This window comes from Eriocheir sinensis, unplaced genomic scaffold (genome assembly GCF_024679095.1).
Source record: "Eriocheir sinensis breed Jianghai 21 unplaced genomic scaffold, ASM2467909v1 Scaffold1651, whole genome shotgun sequence".
NCBI classification, from domain to species: domain Eukaryota; kingdom Metazoa; phylum Arthropoda; class Malacostraca; order Decapoda; family Varunidae; genus Eriocheir; species Eriocheir sinensis.
Genome location: NW_026111019.1, coordinates 32,536 through 40,141, shown reverse-complemented (window position 1 = coordinate 40,141; position 7,606 = coordinate 32,536). Strand labels below are relative to the sequence as shown.

Sequence of the window (7,606 nt, the reverse complement as noted above, 5' to 3'; positions counted from 1 at the left end):
CATACTTATCAATAAAGATATTATTGCAATAGTTTTTATTGCTGCAATCTGTTACCTTACTGCTCAAAAAGGGTTTTGGTAGGAATCCAAAGTCAATTTTATACTCGTTGGAACAAGTTAATAATTGGCCAATGAGCGCGCAGTACAGTCACCCAAGCAATGATGCCAAGTCTGCGAGTCCACCCTGGAAGGCTTAGGCCCACCAGGTCTGGTGGAACGGACTTCAGTAAGCATAACTGATATAAGTGTTTAGGTATAAAATCAAAGAATTGATTGTGAATAAAATACTCCTGTAAATGTGTATCACTCTATAGAAGAGTATGGATGATTCAGAGGGCAATGATAGCTTTCAATAAATAACAAAGAATATAATTCTAAGGCTATACACAACTGCATAACACTTCATGTGGTGTTTAGGAAGAGCCAAGGATGAGGGACCAGACAAAGGCCGACATCCTCTGACAGCTACAAGGAAGATGGCTCAGGGAGAGGAAGAAACAGTGGCCGCAGCAGCAGCAGCAGGAGGCGGAGGAGGTATGATGTCATCCCAGTCCTCGTCGACCTCAGTGGCCGGGTCGCGGTGGTTGTACTTGGCCAGGGTTGGGTGCCTGTCCAGGATGGCATGGTAGGTGTGGCAGAGGGGGCCAAACTCCGCCATGGTGAGCTGGAACAGCCGCAGCATGGGGTCCACGTCGGCCACCTTGAAGAGTTTGTCCGCCAGGCTGTCCCTCACCCTGGTGGGGAAGAGTGTGCCAGCACCCCGACTGCAGTACTTCTGGCGGAAGGCGAAGAGGCAACGTGCCACCTTCTCCACCAGGGGGAAGGGGAGGGGCACGGGGGGAGCCGCACGAGGGGTGAAGTGCACCACCCCCACGCTGACGTCCGGCGGAGGCACAAAGGCGCAGCCAGGGATGGTGAAGCAGTGCTTGATGTGGCACCAGTTCTGGCACATGAGGGACAGGCGACACCGCTGGGCATGGCCGGGCCGGGCTGCCATGCGCTGGGCCACCTCTAGCTGATAGGTCAGCGTGAGGCGTGTGCGGCCGGCCGCCCAGGCGTTCCTGCGCAGGCTAATGTCCTCCAGCCAGCGCACAGTGAGGGGCGTGGCCACGCTGAACGGCAGGTTGCCAATGATGTGTGTGTTGGGCGGCCGGCCCTCCCAAGGGCCATCAGAGGCCAGGAAGACGCGCTCCATATTGAGGGTCCTGGCGTCTCCCAGACACACCTCCAGGGCTCCCCCGGATACCTCCTGCAGCGCCTGCAGGGCCGGCAGAAACCTGGTGTCCTTCTCCACCGCCGTGACGCGCGCCGCGCCCTGCTCCAGCACGGCCCGCGTCAGGTTGCCAGGGCCAGGGCCCACCTCCACCACGTGCGCGCCATGCAGCTGCCCCGCGGCGCGCACCAGCTTGCTGCACAGCCTGGGGTCCAGCAGGAAGTTCTGGCTCAGCCTCTTGAGGGCCCGCAGCCGGTACAGCCGCAGCAGCTCCCCCGCCGAGGGCAGCTACGGCAGGCGGAGCATGGCAGGCCACACACTCGGGGTGGAGCTCAGCTTACTCAGTCACCGCGCCGTGTGGCCGCCGTGTTCATGCCTTGACTCACCAGCACACACTGGCCTGGGGTGCAGGCTGCAGCGTCCAGCCCACCACTCACCACCAGCTTACTCAACACGCTAGTGTTCACGCCTTGAGTCACCGGCACACACTGGCCTAGGGTGCAGGCTGCAGCGTCCCGCCCACCACTCACCACCAGCTTACTCACCACGCTAGTGTTCACGCCTTGAGTCACTGGCCTGGCGAGCAGCGGGCCGCCCACCACTCTTCTTGTTGTTCAGTGTTATAGGGGACTAGTTGTTGTTGTTGTTTTGGGCCGCTTGGGGACTGGTTAAGCCACGCAGTCACCACCAGCCGCCGAGGCGTGTGTTTGTTTACCTCTTGCTCTTGCTCTTGCTGTACAGGTGACCCGTTGGAGTCAGGCCTTCATATCGGCACAACTTGTAAAAATAAAAACAAAACAAGCAGTATATATCCATTAAAATCTTCCTATTCCCTATTTCTTGCACACCACATCTTTTCCAGAAAACTCTTCATGGCTTCTATAATTATCTCATTTGCTTCATCACTCTGTCCCAGCAGCAGCAGCATCCATTCCCTCTCCGTTCCTGCAATCCTCCCATTCACATCCCAGCCCATCTCACTCAGTGCCACCCTCATCATCTTCCTCCCTTCTCCCTTGTTGTTTACCTGCAACAATAAACTATCAATCAATCAATCTTCGTCCTTTCTCTCCGGTACCTCCCACACACCAGGGCCCAAGCCCTGCTGCACTACATGCTGCACAGTCTCGTCCACACCCCTGCAACACATCTGGCACACTTTGCTGCGGGACTCAGACCATCTATAGTTCCTTGCATTCACATCCACAGTACTGAACCACACACACACACAGTCTACTCCCTCTAGTATTTACCCGGGGTTAGTTCCTCTGCCTAACACACAAGAATAGGTCAGGAAATTCCGTTCAGTCCATCTTCAAAATTATTAATAGTTCCCAGTGGCGATTTTAGACTTTCAGGAACCATAGGAGGGAAATTTTAGGTCTACTCCCCCCGCCCCCTTGGGGGGCTCCCGTGGTCCCGTGGTAGAGTCTCTACCTTGCGCTTCGGCGGGTTGCTGGGGCGTGGGTTCGAGACCTATCAGTTACCATGGGGGTGGAAAGGTGGGCTCTTTCCGACACCCTCAGCCCCGTTGTTGGGCCTCCTCCTTGAAAGAATTGGGTATCTCTCTACCAGCCGTCTGGGGGGTTGCGCGGCATGCACCGCCTTCCTCCATTGGGGTATATCCCCAACGAAATACAAAAAAAAAAAAAAAAAAAAAAATATATATATATATATATATATATATATATATATATATATATATATATATATATATATATATATATATATATATATATATATATATATACTCCCTCTTGTATTTTTCCGGGGTTAGTTCCTATGCGTGATATAGTGACAGTGTGATGCGAAATTCTGCTGGTGATGAAAGTCCTCAAGCGGAGAGTTCGATATCAAATCCGTTTCTGGTTAATCTTTGGGACTTATCTATCACACTTTTTCCGTCTGGGGTACTGTAGTTTAGAGAGTTTTGTTTCCTGTTGTTATTTTTGTGTGTGATTTTACCCTTGACAACCTCCTGTGATGTAAGAAATAACTAAAGAATCAGACAAGCAATGGGTACTAATGCGTTGACTTGGACTAATCTATCACACGTTTCCCTTCGGGGTGCTGTAGTTTGTGTTTTTTTTCCCCTGTTTGTTTGTGTGTGTTTTTGCCCTTGACAACTTCCCCTGATGTAAGGAAGGAACTAAAGAATCGGATAGACAAAGGGGACTAATGCGTTGACTCGGACTTAGGCTATCTACCAGTTATCCGTTTGAGGAGCAGTAGCCTACTTTTGCGATCTTTTTCCCCCCTGATGATTTTTACGTGTGTTTGTGCCTTTGACTGCTTCCTCTGATGTAAGAAAGTAACTAAAGAATCAGATAGACAAAGGGGACTAGTGCATTGGCTTGTTTTTTTGGTATTTTTTTCCCTCCTCTGATTTTTACGTGTGTTTGTGCCTTTGACTGCTTCCTCTGGTGTAAGAAAGTAATTAAGAATCAGATAGACAAAGGGGACTAGTGCATTGACTTGTATTGCTTGTAGATACAACCGGAGCTGATAGTTTAGGTCTTGGCATGTGACAGAGGAGCTTGGAAACATGGCACTGAATTCTCGGCCTTTGCAACTCCTTAAAGATGCATAGAAAGTAGCCCTAGAGCAGTATCGTTGGGAGTTGAGGCTCTGATGATAAAGGGGACAGGATATCCTACCTTCCTGAAGAACTCTACGCTAGTACTTGCCTCCATCAAAACTTTTAAGGATTGCTTCTATTTTATTTGCAGCATAATTCTGAACAGCTGGTACACACATATTGCGAGCTGAACATACATAGAATTTCGAAAGTCAAAATTCATGTCTGCTGAAATGTTAAGTTTTCTGTAATATCTCTATTTACGTTTGTGCATTTTTTTTTTCTTTGCAGAAGGGTGCTCTGGCATCAAGCCCAAGAAGAAGGAGAATTGAATACTCTGCAGAGGATCAGCGTGCACGGCGCACGTGCAGGAAGTCCGTGCATGAAGGTGAGGCTGGTCAGGTCAAGAGTAGGTTAGGGCAGGGTCAGTCCTCGGTCAGGGCGGCGGTCGTGCAGGCGGTGGCGGTGGCTCAGGGTCACAGTTTCACCCCTCATTGTGAGGCTAAGGGAAGAGAGGGCGGGAATCACTCAAAAGTAGGTAACTAGTATGAACACACACACACACACACACACACACACACACACACACACACACACGACTACTCACCCTTGGAACACAGCAGATGCATTCATCAGTGCCGCAATTGCCTCCCATAAAATGACGATATCCCGCTGGACATTGATCTGTGGAAAGTATTCCAGTTTGTATACATATTGTATATCATTATTAATCTGGTGATGTTCAATTAAGTACAAGGGAATGGTAGTGGTAATTCGGATTTAGTAAGGTAAGCATAAGGTAAGCAAAGTTAATTCAAAGCACAGTGAAGAAGGATTCGATCGTCTGATGAGTTGACGACCAAGGCAAACTTAGGTTGGAGAGTTTGAATTCGCCAGGGCGCCTCTTTGCAATCAGCCACCAACGAGGGCACGTCTTCAGACCTGCGCTCCTACTTTGCTATTATCTTGAGAAGCATATTGAACAGAAAAGCCAAGAGCAAACAAAAATTACCAGTCCCAGTCCCTTAACCACACGGCAGCCCTTGGAACCCACGTCGTATCCCATCAGTCATCTTGCCTGGGACTTGAACGACTCATACCGCAACCCACATCTCCCTATGCTCGGAAATTCTGCAGAGCTAATTGCATGATTAGTGCTGTACAATTCTATGTCTTAGCCTGAGGTATAGGAACTAGGGAGTTCAACAGACATAACTCACCGTGAGGATTGCGTGACAGTTCAGGTAGCTGAGTTGGGTTGACGCATATCCCATTCTTACGGGCACACAAATTGTCTGGCTCACAGGTCTTGCAACATGTGCAGGAACCACAGTCATCATCTGTTATATATTCACTTTCACCGCTGCACGCAGTAGCATCATTAACGCACTCCCCCGGGTTGGAGCCATCAAGACAGGGGCCGATTTGAGTGCACTGTTGAGGGGAGAAAGGTGGGGGGAAGGGGAGTTAAGCAAGTTGTGAACGGAAGGGAAGGTATTGAGCTAGGAATAGGCAAGGGCAATAATTGTCAGTCCATACAAAGCAACTCTTGAAAGCCATCCACAAGTTATCATACTCGTAAGTCTTTTATCCACATGTTTCTCTAAGCTCTGAGAAGCTCTGTCGTATTCACACTACCAAGACTTTATTAAATCATTCTCCTGTTTGTTTATGACCCAGTTTTTGCTGATCTCATTCTTAACCAACAAAATAGCACAAAAAAGTTATCTAATACTTCCGAGTTGGATTATTCTAGGCTTATAATTATATTTATCAATTGTTGAATATATAGGTGAGAGAAAAAACTACATTGCCTTGTATATCACCAGGGAAAGTATGCCATGAAACAACTTTGGGTGTATCTTTTAGTATAAAAGTATCCTTGACATCCCGCCTTGCATTTGGAAAAAGTAATGGTTGATAACAGTAGATGTAGAAAGTGTCCCGCTTCAAATACCGTCAAAACTGAACTCTGAACGGAAGAAAGCTTAGTAATGTAATATAAGCAAAGTTAAAGTGCGTGACTCCTACGGGCGCCTGCGTGCTGGCGTTATACTTACTGATCTAAGTTCGGATTGACAGACGTCCAGAGCCAGCAGTGTCAGCAGTCCTACTATAAGCGCAGTCCTCATCGCGGCTTATGGTTGCGGAGAGAAACAGAAACAGTGGTTGACAATGTGGTATTCGTAGTGCAGCTACATAAAAAAGTTAGGACATGCAGTAATGGATACAAGGCAGATAAAAGGTTCAATGAACAGATGAAAAGAATAGCTTGGCACGAAAAGTTGTATTAATTAGGTGAACAGGAGTAGCGAAACGAATTTAGTGGTCATGTGGTCAGAGCAACTGAAGGAACTTAAGCCTAGAGGGGAGGATAGCAGTTTTTTGGAATGCCCTTTTCTTTTTTACGTTAAACCACAGCACCAGCACAGACGCTCCTGATGGGGCGTGTTGAACGGGCAAGACTGTGGTAAGTCCTCAGGCTCAGCGCTTACCTTGCTGATCAGACCTTTTGCTTTCCAACATTTTTTTTGTGTGTGTAGGTTCTTGCGGCCTCACCTGGTGTCGGTGATCTCTGCGGTGACAGGCAAACAGACAGACAGAGCTGGTGGTCGTACTGCAGTGGGCGGGCGTGGTCGTGGCGGAGTCGCAGGCCGCAGCAGCAGTGTGGCTGTCCTGGCGGAGTCGCTCTTTAAATACCTGCACGTGGGGCGGAGCGCGGCGCGGCGCGGCCACCTGCAGGCTGCCTCACAAGTGTGTGGGCTTTTTTTCTATATTTAAGTAGGTATTTATTTATGTTATTTCCATTTTATTTATATTCATTTTCATTGTTATTATTTTTAATTATTTTTATTATATGTACTTTTTTTGTGTGTTGAGTCAAAACAAATTTGGCAACTTACACTACAGCTGCGCGTGGCCTCGGTGTTCATCTCCGTCACATTGGGCAATGAGCATGGCGGGTAGTAACCCATTAGCCCAGAACAGGGCCATTGTGACATCCGGGTTCCAACAGTTTAGCTCCCCAGGTTTCCTCAGGTATACCCATTTATCGACCAGGACGAGAGGGCAGCCACTAAGTGAAATCAGACAAAAATTATTGTAAATTGGCGGATTGGCTTGGCCCACGTTGTCAAAGACTCGCTCATCACGAGTGCATGACGTTGTCGCTATTTGTGCGAAGGACAATGATCCGTGTCTTCCAGTCGCTCGTGCCCGCTGTCTTACTCCATGGCTACAAGACATCGAATGTTTGATGCCTTCAGGCACCGAAGTCACGATATTTGCCGTAAGGATACCACTATGGCTATGAATGAGACAATTTACGTTTTCATGAACGTGAAAAGTGTTTCAGGAGATCATCTGAAGTTAACATTGCGTTGATAAAGAGAGAGTCCCTGCTCCCAAGGATTATATACTATAAGGATACTATAAGGGTGTTACAGTGGCTCAACCTATATAATAAGGATAGCTTACTAAGCATGTGTTTTACCCACAATGCACCGCGTATACAATCTGGTTCACTCTCTCCACATAAAATGTATTAGAAAACCATTACTTATTAATCTTGTCATTCATTCATAGTCAGATTTTGTGTTTTTTTGATTGCTAAGGATATGTAATTAAATTAGGCAGCTGTTGAGTTGCAAATATTATACAGTAATATAATTATTTGATAAATATGTTGGAAAAAGTATACTGAGAAATATTGCTGTCTACCATATATCAATGTTAACGTTTTCTCAATTTTCATTAACATTAATTTTCTACAACTTTGCAGGGGTAACTAACTAATCCTGTCATCAAAATAGCTA

The 7,606-nt window shown here is 47.5% G+C and overlaps 1 pseudogene; it reads right to left on the bottom strand.

Annotated features, from left to right (window-relative positions):
• Positions 1-367: 367 nt before the first annotated feature.
• LOC126990447 (mitochondrial dimethyladenosine transferase 1-like) lies at positions 368-1,519 on the bottom strand (annotated as a pseudogene).
• Between the last annotated feature and the right edge of the window lie 6,087 nt (positions 1,520-7,606).